Raw genomic sequence first — 21,711 nt, 5'->3', positions numbered from 1 at the left:
TCTGCTAGTTGTTAGGTTATGAATTTCTGTTGAATTTTCCTCTGCTCTCGCTGTGTGTGTGTTTGTGTGTTTGGTATAAATCACTGCTTTTATTTTTTTCTAGAAAGACAAGATGCAAGAATTGAGTAGATATGATCAAAGAGGACAGAAGCTGGAAGGACCTAGTGACCCCTTTACGTGTGTGCCTCTTACCTGATCAGCAGACTCTCCCTGAGCCTGAGGTTGAATAAAAGGACATGTAGGTTGACTCAACCTGCCTCAGCTGCCTTTGGAAACCCCACAGATGTGTAGGATGCTAGAACAGAGCTCCGGGACCCTTCAGACAGCTCTCTCTCCATAATTCACTCTGTCTGGGTGTCCTGACTTATTTTATGTGTTTAATTAACTTCACAGACTCTTGCCTGGACACTCAGTAAGAAAGGCAAAGCTTAGTCTCCATGCATTGACTTGTGAGGAAGCTGATGCTGACTCAGCCCTATCCGCTACTCTGCATGCCTCTCCAGGAGGGGCTGTTCCAGGCTTTAAGAGCTGGAGTCTTTCTTTTCTGGTAATAAAGAAGCAGCCAGGTTTTTTTTCTTTTTCTTCCCCAAATCAACTAAAACCTAAATAGCTTCAGAACATGGTACAAGTCTGAGGTTGTGTACTTTGGGAAGACAGAGCAAGGCTTTGTCCTAAATCAGCTGTCATGGCTGAAGAAGTGAACTGAATCCTAGCCCACTTCAGTGAGTTTGGATGAATATTTGCACACGTATAGTAAGGAAATCTGGGCCTTCTTAGGTGGTGCTTGTGGTAAAGAACCTGCCTGCCAACGCAGGAGACGTTAGAGACAAAGGTTTGATCCCTGGTTCAGGAAGATTCCCTGGAGGAGGGCATGGCAACCCACTCCAGTACTCTTGCCTGGAGAATCCCATGGACAGAGGAGCCTGGTGGGCTATAGTCCATAGGGTCTCAAACAGTCAGACATGACTGAAGAGACTTAGCACAGCGCAGTAAGAAAATCTATGAATCAGGCAAAAATAGAGTATACAATATAATTACAAATAATACACCTTTTACATACGTGTGTGAGTATATATTGCTGGTGCTGTTTAGTAGCTTTAGTCATGTCTGACTCTTTGCAACCCTATGGACTATAACCCACCAGGCTCCTCTGTCTATGGGATTCTCTGGGCAAGAATACTGGAGTGGGTTCCCATTTCCTCCTCCAGGGGATCTTCCCGATCCCACTTCTCTTGCAATAGCAGGCAAATTCTTTACCACTGAGCCACCAGGGAAGTCTGTGAGTGTATACACATAGATATAAAATACAAATAGAGAATGAACCAAAAAAAGTGAATCGAGAGAGATCAGAAAATGGTAGAAAAGCTATACTATATATAAAATAGATAACCAGTAAGAACTGACTGTATAGTACAGCGAAATCTAGATTTTGTGATAACCTATAAGGGAAAACAATCTGAAAAAGACATATATAACTGAATCACTTTGTTGTATATCTGAAACTAATATAACATTGTAAATCAATTATGCTTCAATACAGAATGAATAGATAAAATGACTAAAAGAAAAAAAGCTATATAAACCATCAGATCAGTTGCCCTTTGGAAAGCTGAAAATTCTAGCTCACTCTCCACTTAAAACAAAACACCACCCCCACCATCCAGCAGCACCAACCAACTCAGTCTAACGCCTCCACTTCCTTCACATCTGATATTGCTGCAAATTTTATTTTCAAATCCCTCAAAAATCCAGAACAACTTAATTTGCTGGAAAACCAGCCCAGGTGTAACTGAGTTGAAGGTTGCCTTCCAGGGAGGGGGCTGTTACAAATGAAGGAGACTGATGCCACCAAACTATTTCATGCCTGCACGACCAACCCTGGATCCTACTATGGGGAGAACTTTTACTTCCCAAGTGCAAACATCATCCTTTAATTGACCCTTGACACTTCTGCCCTCTATATCCCCTGACATCACACAGGCAATGAGAGAAGGGTGAGGACAGAGGGCTTTAGTGTAGGAAGAGTCTTTGGACAAAATGGGCAGCTCGGAGTATTGATCAGAGTCAACAACCACACTCAGTAAAGATATGTGGAATCGTAATTTGGGAATTTTCCATAGCTTAGCATTTATATGGTCTTTTAAAAATGTACGCTTTCCAAATATTTTGAACCAGCTTTATGACTCCATCCTCAGAACGGTCCTGTGGGGTCAGCCAGCATTATTGATTTCTTGTTCAAGCGTGTCCTTGAGTGGGCTTCTTCTGAGCTGGACTGAAAACTCCATCTGATTCCTGGCTAAGACCCTCAAGCCACCTGCTTCCATGGTCAGGCATGGGCCATTCCTAAAGCTCTGCTTGGATGGAGAGAAATTATATGTAAAAGGCTCCAGGCATGACAAAGGACCAATGGAATTACGTTTCATCACTCTGTCTCTCAGTTTGGTTTGGTGCCGGGGTCCAGCCCCGGCTGATCCAGGGTATTCGAAGGAGAGACGGCGTAGGCGACCTATTTATTTAAATATTTATCAAAGATATAAAGAGTAATAGAATGAGGATAGCTCAGTGAGGAAATTCAGTAGAGAAAAGAGGCTGAGTAGCTTGGTTTACGCGGGAGACCAATAAAACTTCAAGACAAGAAGTTTGTACCACTTACGTAGGCCGCAGGCATCCTTCCGTTCTCCCGAGGAGAGGAGACACTGAGGCCTCCCCAGTCAGATCTTAGAAGCCCGGGCATAATTAGTAAGCATGGTGGGTTCTGCACTCCAGATGGAGATTCAGCCAGAGTGAGAGAGAGAGCGACATGGGGAGACCAAGTTTCGGTGAACAAGGCCCGCACTTTATTTTCCAAAGTAGTTTTTATACCTTAAGTTATGCATAGAGGATAATGGGGGAAGGGGTGGAGTCATGCAAGGACAGCAGTTCCTGGTCCTAATCGAAGCCAGGCTTTCAAACTTATCATATGCAAAAGTTCAGGTGAATTACATCATCTTCTGGCCAGGAGACCTGTTAACATTTTAAGAAACTTATTTTTCTCTAAAGGTGATTATTCCAAAGTCAGGCACCAGCCTCCAAAAAAAGCACTGGACAAAGCTGCATTCCTATAGGGCAAAGGTGAGGTGGGCTCAATCAAGAAAAGAATTAACTCAAGGGTCCAAGGTTACAAACATTAAAACTACTACTTACACCAATCATATTAATCAATACACTGCCAGGGACACAGCAGGTAAGGGATATGGAAACTTAGCAGCAAACATTGGCCCAACAAGTGAAAAACCCTTCACCAATACTATTTCTAATCAATCTTTTAACTACTCAAAGGAATCTGTGTTTAGACAGTTTAGAACATCTCCTGCCTCTCACAGTTGGGAGGCTCTGAACAATCACATGTGGCTGGAAAAACCTATTCAGGCAGGTTAGAGGATTTCCAAAGGAGTTTGTAGGTTAAACACTGTCACACCCAGGAATTATTAACTGGAGCTGTAAGCTAACTCTTTTTTCAGAGAGAGGTAGTGGGGGACAGCCCCCGGTAAAGTCAGAGGTGTAGGTGAAAGCACAAAGCAGAAAGTAGGCAGACTCTGGTTTTGGGGCTAGATGCTCGAGAATTTCCAGGGGGCCTCCTGAGGCTCGATCCCGCCTTTGCGTATGCCGAGCCTCCTTCCTCGTGACCTTTGCCATGCATGGGCAGAGTTCCTCACACTGGCTCCTGGAAGTGATAGAATTCTAGTTGAGCTATTCCAGATCCTGAAAGATGATGCTGTGGAAAGTGCTGCACTCAATATGCAATATGCACTCAATATGCAATATGCACTCAATATGCAATATGCCAGCTCCCGGCAGTTTGGTTTGATTGTTTTTGCTAAAAAGCCATCAGGCAGCCCCCACGTCCACACCTTCCTGCCCCCACATTACAGGGCTAGCCTTGTGGCCCAACAACCCACCCAGGGTCCCTCCCTTAGCAGGGCCCACACTTGGTGTCATGCTCTCAAAACTCTTCACCACGTTCAACATGGAACACCACATTTCTGCTTTTTCACTCTCCCCCAAATTATGTCAATGGTCCTGTCCCCACCGCCCCATTTCAGGCTCACCTGGACCTCCCAACTCTGAGCTTTGGTCACCTTGAAAGAGGTTCATGGCAGAGGTGGGTGGGAGCAAATGATGACAGGGCTGTGGCTTGTTTTTAAAAGTGAAAGTGTTAGTCACTCAGTCATGTCCCGCTCTTTGTGACCCCATGGACTGTAGCTGGCCAAGCTCTTCTGTCCATGGAATTCTCCAGGCAAGAATACCGGAATGCTGCTGCTGCTGCTAAGTCGCTTCAGTCGTGTCCAACTCTGCGCCCCATAGACGGCAGCCCATCAGGCTCCCCCATCCCTGGGATTCCCCAGGCAAGAACACTGGAGTGGGTTGCCATTTCATGCATTCTCCAATGCATGAAAGTAAAAAGTGAAGTCGTTCAGTCGTGTCCGACTCTTAGCAACCCCATGGACTGCGGCCGATCAGGCTCCTCCGTCCATGGGATTTTCCAGGCAAGAGTACTGGAGTGGGGTTAAATATTTTCATTTCTGATGGGGATCTGCTCCACCCCTCTGCTCTAGTCTTGTCTGCTTGTCATAACACTGAAGGGACACAGGAGCAGAGTGGGGTCCCCTTGGGGGGCTGCTCATAATCTTACAGGTACTTTACACTGCATTAATTTTTTTTTTCAAGTGAGAATCCCAAATCTTCAGCCAAAATTCAACTGTGAGGGAGCTCTGAAATGTAGATCAGCCAAATCTGGTTCTCAGCAAGAATGCAGCAGAAAAAGGATGACATGGAAATTCACAAAATAGTGCCCCCAAAATGAACCAAATCTGCTTTGAAGCTGGGAAAGATTAAATCTAGATGGAAAAAATAACAGTGAACTTACAGGAAGGATTTGGTGGAAATACAAATTGACAAATTGCCCTATCTATTTTAAGAGTATATCTCAAAGAAGAAGTAAAATAGCTTTCTGAAGTATAGAACATTGCCAGAAATATTTGCGATGTGCCACCATATTATCTTGATATTTTGACAAGATTTGTGCATATGTGAGAACTGAGCTATAAATACAGGCATGAGCCATGCCCTGAACAAACTCCAAAGACTAGAAAATAATAATGGTTAAAGTTACTAGGTGGGACTTCCCTGGTGGTCCAGTGGTTAAAACTCCATGCTTCCTCCACAGAAAGCACATGTTCTATCTCTGGTCAGGGAACTAAGACCCCACAAGCCACATCACATGGCCAAAAAAAAAAAAAAAGTCACCAGGAGCTCAGATACAAAGTGCATAATGATATTCTGCCATGCACAAACTCTAATACCCTCACGGAAGGTAGATTACAGGAATATCTAAATTCACGTGGGCATTTCTAACAATTAGAACACAGAACTTAAAAAAAAAAAAAAACAATAGGCACAATTGCAAAAATCTTATCGACTGTTCTCATGTAATCTGCTTCTAAATTACTGAACAGATGTATTTTCACTTCACACTTTTAAAAGGAAGATACGATAAGTCAATAGAACCTAACTCGTTATTGATAAGGATGGGGAAAATTCCAACATGTTTAAAGCAATTTATATCACTAAGCAGGAGTTAGAAATCAACTACTATCAGCCCTCCATATCCAACTGTTCCAAATCTGGGATTCATCCAACCGCAGGTTTTAAATATTTTTAAAAAATTCCAGAAAGTTCCCAAAAGCAAAACTTGAATTTGCTATATGCCAGCAACTATTTACTTAGCATTTATATTGTATTTATAACTATTGACATGGCATTTACATTGTATTAGGTGTCATAAGTAATCTAGAGATGATTTAAAGTACATGGGAAGACATGGGTAGCTTATATACAAATATTATGCCATTTTATATAAGGAACTTTATATAAGGAGCATCTTTGGATTGGTAATCATCCGTGGACAGGGTGGTCCTGGAAATAATCCTCCTTGGATACCTAGGGATAACTGAACAATATCCTAATAGATGTGTATCTATTCACTGGACTTCATGACTGCTAAACATGTGGTTCTAACATATATGACTTTTAAGTTGAACCATTAGTTAGGTATTGTTTTTAGTTAGGTATAGTTATTCAACCAACATGTTTTGAGCCCTGCTTTTGTCAGCACTGACCCTTCGGGGAAGTTTTCCTGATCACGCCCTTTTTCCCTTTCCCAGGCCAGCACAATGACCTAACCAATGCTTCCCTGACACTTGGTTTATACAGTGAGTAGACCTCTACTCTGTATGGCCCCTCTCATTCAGTTAACTTTATGTGATCCTATCTCCCCCTCTAGCCTATAAACTCTTTGAGGGGTGGGGTCTGTTCACCCAGCATAATGTCCAGCGTATAAAGGATTCTTCATCAATGTGGTTGAATGGTATGTGCTGGAGAGAAGAAAGAGTGTAGAAGACACAATATCTGTATTTTAAAGGTTTATAATCTAGAAGGCAGACAGAAATTTGACAAGATAAGTGATTACTGATTACAGTCATACCTCGTTTTATTATACTTTGCTAATATCGTACTTTTTACAAGTGGAATGTTGGTGGCAATCTTGCGTAAAGCAAGTCTATTGGCATCATTTTTTCCAACAGCATTTGCTCACTTTGTGTCTCTGTGTCACATTTTGGTAATCCTCACAATGTTTAAACTTTTTTATTATTGTTATTATATTGTCATGGTGATCTGTGATCAGTCATCTTTGATGTGAGTATGGCAAAATGATTACAACTCTCAGAAGGCTCAGGTGATGGCTACCATCTTTTTACCAATACTTTTAAATTAAGGTATGCAATTTTTCCTAGTCATAATGCTATTGCATGCTTAATAGACCACAGTATAGTGTAAACATCACTTCTATATGCACTGGGAAACAAAAATGTTTCTGTGAGTTGCTTTATTGAGATTTTTGCTTTATCATGATGGTCTGGAACTGAACCCGAAATACCTCCAAGGATTGCCTGTATGTGCAGTAGTTTTGACCATAGAAAGGGACTCTGTTCCCTGAGCAAACATTTTCTAAGAGTTTTTATTGAGAGTTCAGAATGGTCTTACACATTCAAACAGAGCCAGGGAGGTAAGGCAAGGAATGAAGGCCACTGGTATAAACTCTAAGTCAGGGAAACTGCCAGGTGACGCAGAAGAAAACTTTGTGGGTAGAGACCTCCATGATATTGCACAAGAGTAGCAATACTGACATTTACCAACTTCATGTGAGACTGGGGTGGGAGGATTGAGGGGGTTGGAGTGGAAAGTTAAATCTCTACAAGCAAAGTAGAAGCCCCAGTGAAGGAAAGAATGACTTTGTCAAGATTTCTGTGGTTGTTCTTTTTTAATTCAAGACTGGAAAAGAAAAAAAGGACAGTATTATTTTTAATGTATTTCATGCCCAAGTCCTAAATGGAACTGAGACAGGCATAAAAGAAATTGGGCTATATCTAGGATATGTCAGAAAATGAGCAATTTAATAGGATAGGAAAGGTGTAAGTGAAACCTAGCCTGACTTTTCCTTAAGAAGCTCTGTGATTTTGAATAAAATCAGCCTAGGGGTACTCAGTTCCCTATTTTAAATGACTATTTGGAATGAAATGAATATAGGGCCTCCTTTAATTCTCTGAATTCTAAGCAAGGCCATAGAAATGATCATCTTCTCTTTAACAAGTGGTGCTGGGAAATCTGGTCAACCACTTGTAAAAGAATGAAACTAGACCACTTTCTAACACCATACACAAAAATAAACTCAAAATGGATTAAAGTTCTAAACGTAAGACCAGAAACTATAAAACTCCTAGAGGAGAACATAGGCAAAACACTCTCTGACATACATCACAGCAGGATCCTCTATGACCCACCTCCCAGAATATTGGAAATAAAAGCAAAAATAAACAAATGGGACCTAATTAACCTTAAAAGCTTCTGCACATCAAAGGAAACTATTAGCAAGGTGAAAAGACAGCCTTCAGAATGGGAGAAAATAATAGCAAATGAAGCAACTGACAAACAACTAATCTCAAAAATATACAAGCAACTCCTACAGCTCAACTCCAGAAAAATAAACGACCCAATCAAAAAATGGGCCAAAGAACTAAATAGACATTTCTCCAAAGAAGACATACAGATGGCTGACAAACACATGAAAAGATGCTCAACATCACTCATTATCAGAGAAATACAAATCAAAACCACTATGAGGTACCATTTCACACCAGTCAGAATGGCTGCGATCCAAAAGTCTACAAATAATAAATGCTGGAGAGGGTGTGGAGAGAAGGGAACCCTCTTACACTGTTGGTGGGAATGCAAACTAGTACAGCCACTATGGAGAACAGTGTGGAGATTCCTTAAAAAACTGGAAATAGAACTGCCTTATGATCCAGCAATCCCACTGCTGGGCATACACACTGAGGAAACCAGAAGGGAAAGAGACACATGTACCCCAATGTTCATCGCAGCACTGTTTATAATAGCCAGGACATGGAAGCAACCTAGATGCCCATCAGCAGATGAATGGATAAGAAAGCTGTGGTACATATACACAATGGAGTATTACTCAGCCATTAAAAAGAATACATTTGAATCAGTTCTAATGAGGTGGATGAAACTGGAGCCTATTATACAGAGTGAAGTAAGCCAGAAGGAAAAACATAAATACAGTATACTAACGCATATATATGGAATTTAGAAAGATGGTAACAATAACCCGGTTTACGAGACAGCAAAAGAGACACTGATGTATAGAACAGTCTTATGGACTCTGTGGGAGAGGGAGAGGGTGGGAAGATTTGGGAGAATGACATTGAAACATGTAAAATATCATGTAAGAAACGAGTTGCCAGTCCAGGTTTGATGCACAATACTGGATGCTTGGGGCTAGTGCACTGGGACGACCCAGAGGGATGGTATGGGGAGGGAGGAGGGAGGAGGGTTCAGGATGGGGAACACATGTATACCTGTGGCAGATTCATTTTGATATTTGGCAAAACTAATACAATTATGTAAAGTTTAAAAATAAAATAAAATTAAAAAAAAAAAAGAAATGATCATCTTTCTCTAGGTCAAGAGTCTTTAAGCAAGCTGGTCACACCCCTGGAAAGGCAGAACCACCATGTTCAGCCACACAGGCTGTGCACTGTGCAGATTCAGGGAATGCCATTGACACTAACTGTGGTGTGGATGGCCCCTCTGGGGTTGTAAGGTGCTCAACACTTACAACCATGCATGGTGAAGAGAACTCCAGAATGTCTAGTTATATCACTTTACAATCTAAGATCAGTAAGAAGGAAATCAGATATTATCAATAACTAATATCTGGATTGATACCGACATCATCATTTGTGTGTGGGAAAGAGTGAGAATCCCACAACTGAGGATTGTTCAGAATTACCTCACTCTACCCCATCCTATTTTTTTAATTGAAGTATAGTTTTTTTACATTTTAGTTGGAGGATAATTGCTTTGTAATGTTGCATTGGTTTCACCCATTCATCCATCTCACTTCAACTGACTCAAATTTGTTCCTTTTATTGGCTGAGTAATATTTCATTTTATATATATATATATATATATATACACACACACACACCACATCTTCTTTATCCATTCATCTGTCAGTGGACATCTAGGTTGTTTCTATATCCTGGCTATTGTAAATTGTGTTGCAATGAACACTGGAGTACATAAATTGAAGTGTGAAAGTGAAAGTTGCTCAGTTGTGTCTGACTCTCTGCGACTCCATGGACTATACAGTCCATGGAATTCTCCAGGCCAGAATACTGAAGTGGGTAGCCTTTCCCTTCTCCAGGGGATCTTCCCAACCCAGGGATCAAACTCAGGTCTCCCTCATTGCAGGGATATTCTTTACCAGCTGAGCCACAAGGGAAGCCCAAACTGAAGCATAGTTGATTTACAATATTATGTTAGTTTCATGTGTACAGCAAAGTGATTCAGACATAAGTTGCTTCAGTCATGTTTGACTCTTTGCAACCCTGTGGACAGTAGCCTGCCAGCCTCCTCTGTTCATGAGATCCTCTGAGCAAGAGTTCTGGAGTGGCAACAGTACTGAAGTGGGGCAGGTTCTTTACCACTATTATATATATTATATGTGTGTGTGTGCGTGTGTGTGGGTGGGTGGGTGTGTGGGTGGGGGGGTGTGCTATATTGTTTCAGAATCTTTCCATTATTATGAGATATTGAATGTAGTTCCCTGTGCTACACAATAGGACCTTGTTGTTTATCTCTTTTATATATAGTAGTGTGTGTCTGTTGAGCCTAAGCTCCTAATTTATCACTCTCACCCCACTTTCCCCTTTGGTAAGCATGAGTTTGCTTTCTACGACATCCTTACTCTTGAATTGCTCTCCGAATAGCACTATGTGCTTCACTGCAGTTCCTGGTGCTCTGGTAAGAGGATTTATATTTATACAGTTTACCCTTAACCAACCTAATTTCCCCATCGTGGGTAAGTGTCTTTAAAAATTCCTGCATAGTCACGATACAACATAGAGGAACTTGAGGACATGATGATAGGTGAAACAAGCCTGTCACAAAAAGACAAACATTGTATAATTACACTTCTACGTGGTGCTTAGTCAAATTCATTGAGACAGAAAGCAGAAAGCTGGTTAACACGGGAGAGAGGGAGGCGAAGGGGGAGATGTTTAAAGGGTAGAATTTCAATTTTACAAGATAAGAAAGTAGGAGATCTGCTTCAATAATGTAAATAGACAACACTGCAGAATTATACACTTGAAAATGAGTAAGATGGTAAATTTTATGGTATGTATTCTCTACAGGAATAAAAAAATTCCTACATAAAATCTTCACAGATTGAAGATAATATTACTGCCAGCAAAAGGAAACAGTGAAATTGCTACCTAACCATTCTCCTATCAGAATGGCTTCACAAGCACCAACATGAGCTTAAAAACACAATCAACAAATTCAGCTCAAAAGAAGTACAGTTAACAACACTATTTGAGTTAAAGATTTTTATACCTTCCACCAGCAATTACCTCTCACAAGTATATATGGTGCTTGGAAATCTTGATCAGGGTTAATAAAGCCATCATCACAATTAACAAAATATCTAGTTTATCTCATCATATTCTTGTCCATTTTAAGGTTTATTTTTGTATGTTTTATGGCTGCACTTACTATATGAGCACATAAGCCTGCACTAAGTGAAGTGAAAGTCACTCAGTCATGTCTGACTCTCGTGACCCCAAGGACTGTAGCCCACCAGGCTCCTCTGTCCATGGAATTTCTCAGGCAAGAATACTGGGTAAATTATTATAAAGTAAGTAAATAAAAAATTATTACGAATGCATGCTCCAACTTTTTTCCTGAGAGGATACACTGTCAAAATCTTTGAAGACTACTCTCCTTGAGGATGGATATCCATGGTCACCATGGACACCATGCCATTGGTCTGTCATGAATCCACAGGAGGACTGCAGAGACAGTTTCCTGGAAGCTGATAAGCTTTGAATGTTACTTTAAACACTTGTGGATGGTTATTATTAGAATACCAACAGCTAATGGAAAAGTCAAAGAAAAGAAAGGGCAGGATAGCAATAGTTTCACTAGGAAGAGAACAGAATCATTTCAAAACCACCTTGAATTGTTTCAGGAAGGGGTTTCTATAGCATAATGGTTTGAAGTTTTGCTTGTGGCATTTCCATCTGCAGCTCTTTGAGACATATGAAATAAGAGGATTCTCAAACAGGGCTCAACATGCTCCTCCATCTCGGATGTAGGCAGGTTTGTGTCAACACCTGTCTACTTGATGTCTCACCTCTCCCAAAAGAGGAGACCACCATTTTGGATGTTCTCAGGCTCACAACTGGACCAATTTATGGCCTCACAGATTTTTTTGCTCTTCAGATATGTGTGGGGAAATGTGAAAAATAAAAGCCTAGGTACAATTAGCCATCTTGCCATGCTCAAGAAAATAAAGTGATAATTTCCTAACAATTCATAATTAAACAATGCATGCTAAGTCTCTTCAGTCATATCCAACTCTTTGCAATCCTATAGACTGTAGCCCACCAGGCTCATCTGTCCATGGGATTCTCCAGGCAAGAATACTGGAGTGGGTTGCCCACTTCCTTCTCCAGAAGATCTTCCCAACCCAGGGACTGAACCTATGTCTCTTATGTCTCCTGCACTAGCAGTGGGTTCTTTACCACTAGTGCCACCTGGGAAGCCCAGGAAGAGTTTTTCTTGACCAGGAATCAAACCCTGGCCACGGCAGTGGGAGAGCTGAATCCGAACCACTAGACCATGAGGGAGTGTCAAGGAAACAGTGAATACTACTTAATAAGGAAATGATAGGTCAGGAAGCAACAGTTAGAACTGGTCATGGAACAACAGACTGGTTCCAAATAGGAAAAGGAGTACGTCAAGGCTGTATATTGTCACCCTGCTTATTTAACTTCTATGCAGAGTACATCATGAGAAACACTGGGCTGGAAGAAGCACAGGCTGGAATCAAGATTGCCAGGAGAAATATCAATAACCTCAGATATGCAGATGACACCACCCTTCTGGCAGAAAGTGAAGAAGAACTGAAGAGCCTCTTGATAAAAGTGAAAGAGGAGAGTGAAAAACTTGGCTTAAAGCTCAACATTCAGAAAACTAAGATCATGGCATCCGGTCCTATCACTTCATGGCAAATAGATGGATAAACAGTGGAAACAGTGAGATATTTTAATTTTGGGGGCTCCCAAATCACTGCAGATGGTGACTGCAGCCATGAAATTAAAAGACACCTGCTCCTTGGAAGAAAAGCTATGACTAACGTGGACAGCATATTAAAAAGCAGAGACATTACTTTGCCAACAAAGGTCTGTCTAGTTAAAGCTATGGTTTTTCCAGTAGTCATGTATGGATGTGAGAGTTGGACTATAAAGAAAGCTGAGCACAGAAGAATTGATACTTTTGAACTGTGGTGTTGGAAAAGACTCTTGAGAAACCCTTGTACTACAAGGAGATACAACCAGTCCATCCTAAAGGAGATCAGTCCTGGGTGTTGATTGGAGAGACTGATGCTGAAGATGAAACTCCAATACTTTGGCCACCTGAAGCGAAGAGCTGACTCATTTGAAAAGACCCTGATGCTGGGAAAGATTGAAAGCAGGAGGAGAAGGGGAAGACAGAGGATGAGATGGTTGGATGGCATCACTGACTCAATGGATATGAGTTTGAGTAAACTCTGGGAGTTGGTGATGGACAGGGAGGCCTGGTATGCTGCAGCCCATAGGGTCACAAAGAGTCGGACATGACTGAATGACTGAACTGAACTGATACCTAAGAATCTTAAATTAAGTGTTATTTATAAATTAGTTTTTAAACATTGGAACTTAGCCACATGGTATACAGAAAAGTGATTGGCTAAAAAATTTTCAAAAAAGATCTTGAGAGTAAGAAAGAGTTTATTTCTTTATCTTTACTTCCTGTTTGGTTAAGATCAATGTTAATGCATGGTCTATTGTCAATCTCTGGTGTCCTTTTCTCAGTCATTGCATAAAATTAAAATATAATATGAACTTATGGTTACTGAGAAGACTCTTGAGAGTCTCTTGGACTGCAAGGAGATCAAAGCAGTCAATCCTAAAGTAAATCAGTCCTGAATATTCATTGGAAGGACTGATGTTGAAGCTGAAGCTCCAATAGTTTGGCCACCTGATGCAAAGAACTGACTCATTGGAAAAGACTCTGATGCTAAGAAAGATTGAAGGCAGGAGAAGGGGATGACAGAAGATGAGATGCTTGGATGGCATCACTGCCTCGATGGACATGAATTTGAGCAAGCTCCAGGAGTCGCAAAGAGTCGGACACGACTGAGCAACTGAACTGAACTGAATGGTTACCAAGAGGATAGAGTTGGAGGAAGGATAAACTGGGAGTTTGTGATTGACATGTACACACTTCTATATTTAAAATAGGTAACCAAAAACAACAGCAAAGTAACTAGTCACTTCATTAGAACTTTGGCCATGGCACAGGTGTAGCATTATGGAAGCAGATGACCATTTCTTTTGCTGAGTCATTCCACAGCAGCTTTGGACTGTAATAGCTGGAAAAGCATAATCTCTGGTCAACCCAGATACAAACTTACCTGTCAAATCATCATAAACAAGTATTTTAAAAACTAACATGCAGAAGACATTCCAGGCCATTGGGTGAAAGATTGCTCTATGGATGACTTGACATATTTCAGTCTTGGAAAACCCACCATTGTCCTCAAACTGGAAAGGGAAAACCACTCAGAACAAAGGACCCCCTGTTCTCCATTATAGCTCCATTATGGTATGAAAATGGCCCCATTCGAAAGTTCCATCATTTCATACTTCTTGGCTTAGATGTCCTACAAGGCCATTTTCAATCTGTGGATGATTACCTTCCTGTTTTATGATTCTAATTTGTCTTCCTTTTATTTATAAACTGGCAGCTTGAGAGCAAAATATAAAATAATGGCATTTAGTGGGTGATTGATTTTTCCACGGACAATGTTATAAATATGGCCATGAGTTTCCCTTTCAGAAATGAATGAGAAGTATTTCAGTGAGATTCTGAAGCATAAATTTAGGGCTATTTGCAAGGCACAAATGACGTTCAAGCAGATTGATGCCTGTAATGGGTAACTCATTGTTCACGTAAAAGAGCCCTGAAAGAGATGCTGGTTTATAGGCCTGGACCTTTGATGGGTGTGGCAAGCTTGTTTGGCTTATGTCACAGAACCATGAGCCACACAACATTCTCGTGTGCGTGCTCATTCGTGTCCAACTCCTTGTGACCCCATGGACTGCAGCCCACAAGTCTCTTCTGTCCATGGAATTTTCCAGACTAGAATACTGGAGTGGAGGGATCTTCCCAACCCAGGATTGAACCCATGTCTTTTGTGTCTCCTGCACTGGAAGGTGGATTCTTTACCACAGCGCCACCTGATACAGTCATGTATCCGTATCCAAAAGGCACCTATATTAAATCAAATGAACAGCATTTTGCCATTGATTATTTATACCTCACTTCATTCCGAAGACTGGAAGACTGGTAAGTAGCTTATGAGTAGGGAATATAGGAAAATGGACACAAACTCCACGGACTGCACAGTATCCCGGATTCATAATTCAACATTCAGCTTCCAGGAGAACAAATATGAGTTGATGTCTTTTGCATATGAATTGTCCTATATTCCTATTTCAAATATAAAGTAACCTGAAAATTTAAACACACAACTATAGTTTAAAATGTTTGTTTTAATGAATATTAACATTGGCATTCCCTTAACTATTATGGTATGAATATGCAACTATAATTGAACTATTTGTTTTATTTAGTATTAACATTGGGGCTTCATTTTAAGTATTAATTATAATATTTAAATACACAGCTTGCTTTCTGTATTCTATATTGTGCCTTCAACAATATTCCAGAATTTATGGTTTGACTATGATTGGGCATATGGAGCTAACTTACTAAAGATCATTTTGGACTATTTCTTATTCACCCTTAACCCCTAACTGTCTAATTGACTTTATATTTCAAAAACAATGGGTCTTTTTCAAGGTAGAAGTGAGCTCTGCCACCTTGGGCTATCATTGCTTTTGTCTGAATTTCACAGAACTTATTTGAAGCAAAATAGTCTCAAAGGAGAAAAGCCCCAAACTGAAGGATATTAGAATTCTCCATTCTTCCCTCAGCTCCCTATTTTCCTTGACATTTTCCCAAATGTCAAGAGTTCTTTCTATTGAGATTCTTCTGATTTTTTTCTCATTTTCTTTGCCAGCCATGAAAGTGTTTATTTGACATGTGTAACAATGCACCCATTTCCAATTTAAAAGGATTTAAATGGCAAACACAGGTTTCAAACCTGGAGGTAAAGAACAAAAGAGAGAAATTTTTCTCTCCAAATCTACCCAGACCACAAATCTCAACAGTTAGAAAAGAAGGTGCTGGTCTGTTGGTTATAATAACTGACAAATCCAGACCCCCAAAAGCCATTTGATCTGATTCATCCAGTAACTGAACATCCCCAAGTGCCACACCCAGGAGCTGGGTCTGTGGATGACATCAGAAAGTTCACAGTCCAGGTAGGATAATTCTAATACATAAAATGCAGCCCATACTAGTTATGGTCTGGATGTTTGTGTTCTGCCAAAATTCGAATGTTGAAATCATAACACCCAAAGGTGATGGCATTAGGAGGTGATTAGGTTGTGAGGTTGGAGCCCTCATGAATGAGATTTTGTCATTGTTTGTTGTTTAGTTGCTAAGCCGTGTCTGATTCTTTGCAACCCCATGGACTATAGCCTGCCAGGTTCCTCTGTCCATGGGATTTTCCAGACAAGAATACTGGAATGGGTTGCCATTTCCTTCTCCAGAGGATCATCCCAACCTAGGGATAGAACCCACATCTCCTGTGTCTCCTGCATTGGCAGGCAGATTCTTTACCTCTAGTGCCACATGGGAAGCCCAGGGATTTAATAGCCATATTTAAACAGCCCAGTATAATAGGGATGCTCTAAGGACCATGGCAACCCACTCCAGTATTCTTGCCTGCATTGCAAGTGGATTCTTTTACTGCTGAGCCACCTGGGAAGCCTATAAATGGAATTAGTGCCTATATCAAAAAGACCCCAGAAGACTCTCTTGCCCCTTCCAATAGGTGAGGATACAGTGGGAAATCTGCAACCCAGAAGAGACCCATCACCTGAGGATGCCCACACCCTGATCTCAGACTACCAGCTTCCAGCACTGTGAGCAATAAATTTCTATTTTTTATAAGCCACTCAGTCTGTGGTATTTTATTGCAGCAGCCCAGACAGATTAAGATAACACTTTAACAACATGATCTTTAAGGCACTGTTTTATAAAAATATCAATCAAATACAATATAAACCTGTGCATATGCATCCCCTACAATCTTTCTATTCCCTACTCTGAAGCCTTTTCTAGAAAGTCATTCTAAAGTAATGGAAAGCCCCAAGCTTGGGTTCATGATGTTATTCAGATGTTCAAATAGTCCAGTGTGGCCAGTGAACCAAGAACAGAAAGACCCCAAACAAAGTGCGAATGCCTTCCACCTCTGAAAACTCTTCTGACAGAGCTCTGAGAGCAGAAATTAGAATTTTTAAAAATAATGCAGAGAACGTGTTCATCATACATTCAAGGTACTTTCCATTACAAAAGCCCATGTTTCCTCTTCATCTTGATCACATTATTCCACTAAACCTCTAATTGTGAGTCATTTATTCAATTTTTCTTTCTAAAAAATATCATACATCTTGCATTCTGTCATTCTTAGAATTCAAGAGAGAAAAACAATGAGACTTCTTAATCCCACAGCTTCTGTTAATGAAATGCAGGATTGGGGAAATCAATCTTAGAGCAATCCATTACCATCATCAGCTGAACAAACACACATTCTTGCTTCACTGGCCTCTTCCTACTTAGGAAATGTTGAACCTCAGACCCAAGTTGTAATTGGAGTCTTTCTAGACCTAATGTCCCCATTTAGAACATCTATCATTCTATGATCCAGCAAAACCATAAGCATCTTGCTGGGTCTTCCTGTATCTCAGCTGCAGGGCCATCTGCAAGTGAGGTTAAAATTGCCTAAGAAGTTGAATTTTCATTTGACCTTTTCCTGCTAAGCCTTTGAGGCCAGTTGCAAAATCCATATTTTATGCAGGTATCCTCAGTATCTGTGCTTAACTGGTCTAAATTATACAGTTCCTTGCAAACCTATTACTCACACATTGGCATCTGTTTCAGCTTACTGTTACATCATAGGAAACACAGAACTATACTAATTTTAACTTTAGACCTGTTTTATCTTAATATTTCTCTCTCCAAAGGATTACCCTGAATGCTGGTTAAGTAAACCCTAAACCAGTGTCAAATGCAAATTTTAAACCAATGGCTACCTTTGAAAAATGAAGTCATGTCTTGTCCATCCCCTCTACCCCTGATATAAGTGGCAGAGCTTCCCCCTGGCAGTCTCTTTCCAAAACAATGTGGTTCACTGTTTGCTTCTTGCTTCAGAGATTTAGTGTATCAGGCAAGTAGCTTCTGATTCAGCGCTAAGGATACACTGTGTAGGTCTCTGCTCAGTTATGTCCAACTCTTTGTGACCCCAAGGACTGTAGCCTTCCAGGCCCCTCTTTCCATGGAATTTTCCAGGCAAGAATACTGGAGCGGTTTACCATTTCCTTCTCCAGGGGATCTTCCCAACTCAGGGCTCGAACCTGCTTCTTTTACATCTCCTGCATTGACAGGAAGGTTCCTTACCACCAGTGCCACCTGGGATACACATGAAGGTCTAAAGATTTGCCCTTTAATTCCTCCTTGTGTTCAAACCAGCCCTGGACACGTACAGTCTTATTGTCATCGCCAAGTCTGGATGGGAGAAAGGCCCAGAAACCTGGCACCAAATTGCAACATTCCACCGAAATCGATGCTAGAAAAGAGACCAGGAACAGCAACAAGGAAGGGTCAGGAGAACACTTTCCCAAAGGGGTTTCAAGTCTAATTCACAGCTGTCAAGGATGTATTATGCAATGGGGAACACCTCACCGCCTCACAAAAAGTACATGTCATTTTGCAAAGCCACTCTCCAAACATGTGCCGTTATGCGGTACATTCTTGCTCCTGGCTCTACTAAATCAGTTCTTTTGAAAAGGAACTTAAAAAGACACCTGAATGAGAAAATGGGACTGACTGTCATTATTGGCAGAACTTATTTCACATGGTATTATTAGGTCACTAAACAAAGGGAGCCTTTTTTTTCTCCCTATGTGAGAAATCCGGTGGGGAAAGATGAGAATGCATTTTGTAAACGTCAGCCGTGGTGGTTAGGATTTCTGATCCAGCAAATGTACCTAAGCTTGCATCTTAATCCCTGCTAAGTGATCTTGCAGCTCATCTCGTAGATTGCTCCAGGCACCTCTGACACACTTTAATACCGAAATGTAAATTAGACACCCCCGCCAACCACCTCCACTCTGTCACGTTGCCCTAAATTTGGACTTTACTTGCCTTGCTACACGTGAGCTTCTCTTTTCAATCACATGCCATTTCCCCCATAAAGTGTTGTCAAAAGGGGAAAAGAAGATGTTGTGTTGTCCTAAAGTCACCCAATTTGAATCAAGCTGCAGGCTCATGAAAGGCTGCAAGAACTCAAGAGAGCCCACTCTGGGGAGCATTTAGCCACTGGGGAGCCTCTCCTCCCAGCCCAGCTGTGAACCTCAGAATTTCTAGAGCAGGAGATAAACCCGAACATCTGGAGCAGGAATGAGGTGCCCATCAGACTCAAATAAAACCCAAAGTCGTAGGAAAGTCTGAGAAAATCCACTGCTTTGGCTCTCTGGGGTAATTAGTTACATGGGTAAGTAAATGATCATCTGAAATCCACACCCACCTGAGAGTTATTAAAACCGGAAGCCACATGGAATTCATTTAACTAAAGAAAAGCTTGAGGAGGAAGGAGGGGAGATTCAGTCCTCTACCCAGAAAGGAGTTTCTGTTCAACTTTATGAAACATTTTAAGTAGATTTAAGTTTGAGTCAAAGGACCAATTCCCACTCTCCAAGGAGAACACTCCCAAGAAACTGGGAGATGAGCCAGGGAGCTGGTCACCCTGAGGACGGGGCTGCATGGGACCTGAGCAGGGAACCCGTGTAGGAGGGAGAAAGGTGGCGGGGGTGAGGGGGAATGCTGGATTGAGGCGGGTGACAGCAAAGGGAAGTCAAGGTGTGAGACACTGTGGGAGTTTATCAACATTCAAGGAAAGAGGCAGAGTTCTTGGAAGAGCCCAGCAAGGCATCTGACAGATGCTGGGGGGCAGGGCTGTGGTTGCAGAACTGCCCTAATTAAAGGTTCAGCAGAAATGAGGTTGTGATCCTAATGATGGGTGAGCTCTGGGATACTTGCTGTCTCCCTGAGGACCCACAGTTAAGTGAACACTGCCAAGCTGAGGCATTCTAGAAAGCTCCAGATGCTGAGCAAGGAGACTCTGGTAAAGATGGGGGTGACAGCCAGAGGGGAGAACCAGCAGGAAATTCCCCACTCCTGAAGAGTCCCCTTTAGCCAACCTGATTGAACACAGGGAGGGCCCTGGGCTGCACAGGTTTCCAAGCCCTTCTACATGAACCAATTAAATTGTATATAAAAACCCCACTCCACACAGTTGTTCCTGCTACTCACAAGCAAGGTGAGCTGGTGCAAACAGAGAAGCTTCTAGAATCTCCGTTGAGTCTGCAGAAAGCCCCTTAAGTGAACATTCAGGACCAGGAGGCCCAGCTTCCTGGCCTCGCCCCCCACCCTCACCCGCTCTGTCCACCTCTTTCTTCTCTGGCACCCATCGTTCACATGGACCAGGAAATTCCATGTGCCGTTTGGACATCAAGACCCGCCCAAGTCCTGATTCTACCCTTCACGAGCTGGTGGCTTTGAGCCAACTGACCTTGACCTGTGCCTCAGTTTCCTCATCCGTCAGTTGGGAATCATAACAGCACCCACTTATTCCCAGATGGCGCTAGTGGTGAAGGATCCCCGCCCCCCCCCACCCCACCACTGCGGGAGACATAAGACCTTCGGTTGGGAAGATCCCCTGGAGGACAGCACAGCAACCCACCTCAGTATTCTTGCCTGGAGAATCTCATGGACAGAAGAACCTGGAAGGCTGAAGTCCATAGTGTCACACAGAGTCAGATAGACTGAAGCAACTTAGCACGTACATGGTAATTCTATTCTAATTCACGGGGTTGTAAGGAAGTTCAAATAAGACAACTAGATACCCCGCTTGGTTCTAAGGATGCTGGGCAAATAGGAGCTGCCATGGCGGTCACCCTTGTTGCTGCTGGAATAACCCTGCCTTCCCCTCTTCCATCCATACTTGCCCTTGGCTCCATCCCAAACCCAATTCCTAAATCTCATAACGCTTTGCCTACTCTGTCTTCCTGTCATGCTTGTATCAAAAGTCACCCATCAGGAAAATGAAAGCTGGAAAGAGGCATTTTATTGCTGAAGTTGTTAATTTTACTGTACATATATATATGTATATATATGTAAGTCATTCAGTCATGTCCAACTCTTTGTGACCCAATAGATTGTAGCCCACCAGGCTCCTCTGTCCATGGGATTTTCCAGGCAAGAAATACTGGAGGGGGTTGCCATTCCCTTCTCCGGGGGATCTTCCCAACCCAGGGATCAAACCTGGGTCTCCTGCATTGCAGGCAATCCTTTATATCAAAAGTCACCCATTAGACATATGAAAGCAGGAAAGAAGCATTTTATTTTTAAAGTTGTTAATTTTACTGTAGATTTCCAAAAAAGGTTCACCCGTCTGTTAAAAAAAGACAGACAAAATAAAAGATCTAAAAAGTAATGATTTAAGTGCCAACCAAAAGGAAATTAAAGTGGATTTGTCTTGGTTACCAAGTGCAAATTAGAGGGTGATGCTATACAACCCCAAATCTGCCTTTTTGTAAAGATAGGGAATACGATCTTTTTAAAAATACAGTGAGCATTCAGTTTGCCCCCCAACAAACTCTCTTCTGCGTAAACAGATGCAGCGCAGTGACTTTCAGTTGAAAACTGTAGCCCCTCTTCTCCCAGGGTCTCTCCCATCTTAGACCCACACACCCATACACATAGATTTTTCATGGTTCACTGGACTTG

At 41.7% G+C, this 21,711-nt stretch overlaps 1 protein-coding gene across 1 annotated transcript in view; it reads right to left on the bottom strand.

The window, feature by feature from the left end:
- PCP4 (Purkinje cell protein 4) overlaps nucleotides 1-21,711 on the bottom strand; it is a 68,615-nt gene that overhangs the window by 46,255 nt on the left and 649 nt on the right. The gene's annotated exons all lie outside the window — the stretch shown is intronic.

This window comes from Bos indicus, chromosome 1 (genome assembly GCF_029378745.1).
Source record: "Bos indicus isolate NIAB-ARS_2022 breed Sahiwal x Tharparkar chromosome 1, NIAB-ARS_B.indTharparkar_mat_pri_1.0, whole genome shotgun sequence".
In the NCBI taxonomy this organism is placed as follows: domain Eukaryota; kingdom Metazoa; phylum Chordata; class Mammalia; order Artiodactyla; family Bovidae; genus Bos; species Bos indicus.
The sequence above is the reverse complement of the archived record's forward strand: the minus strand, read 5'-3'. Positions and strand labels throughout refer to the sequence as shown.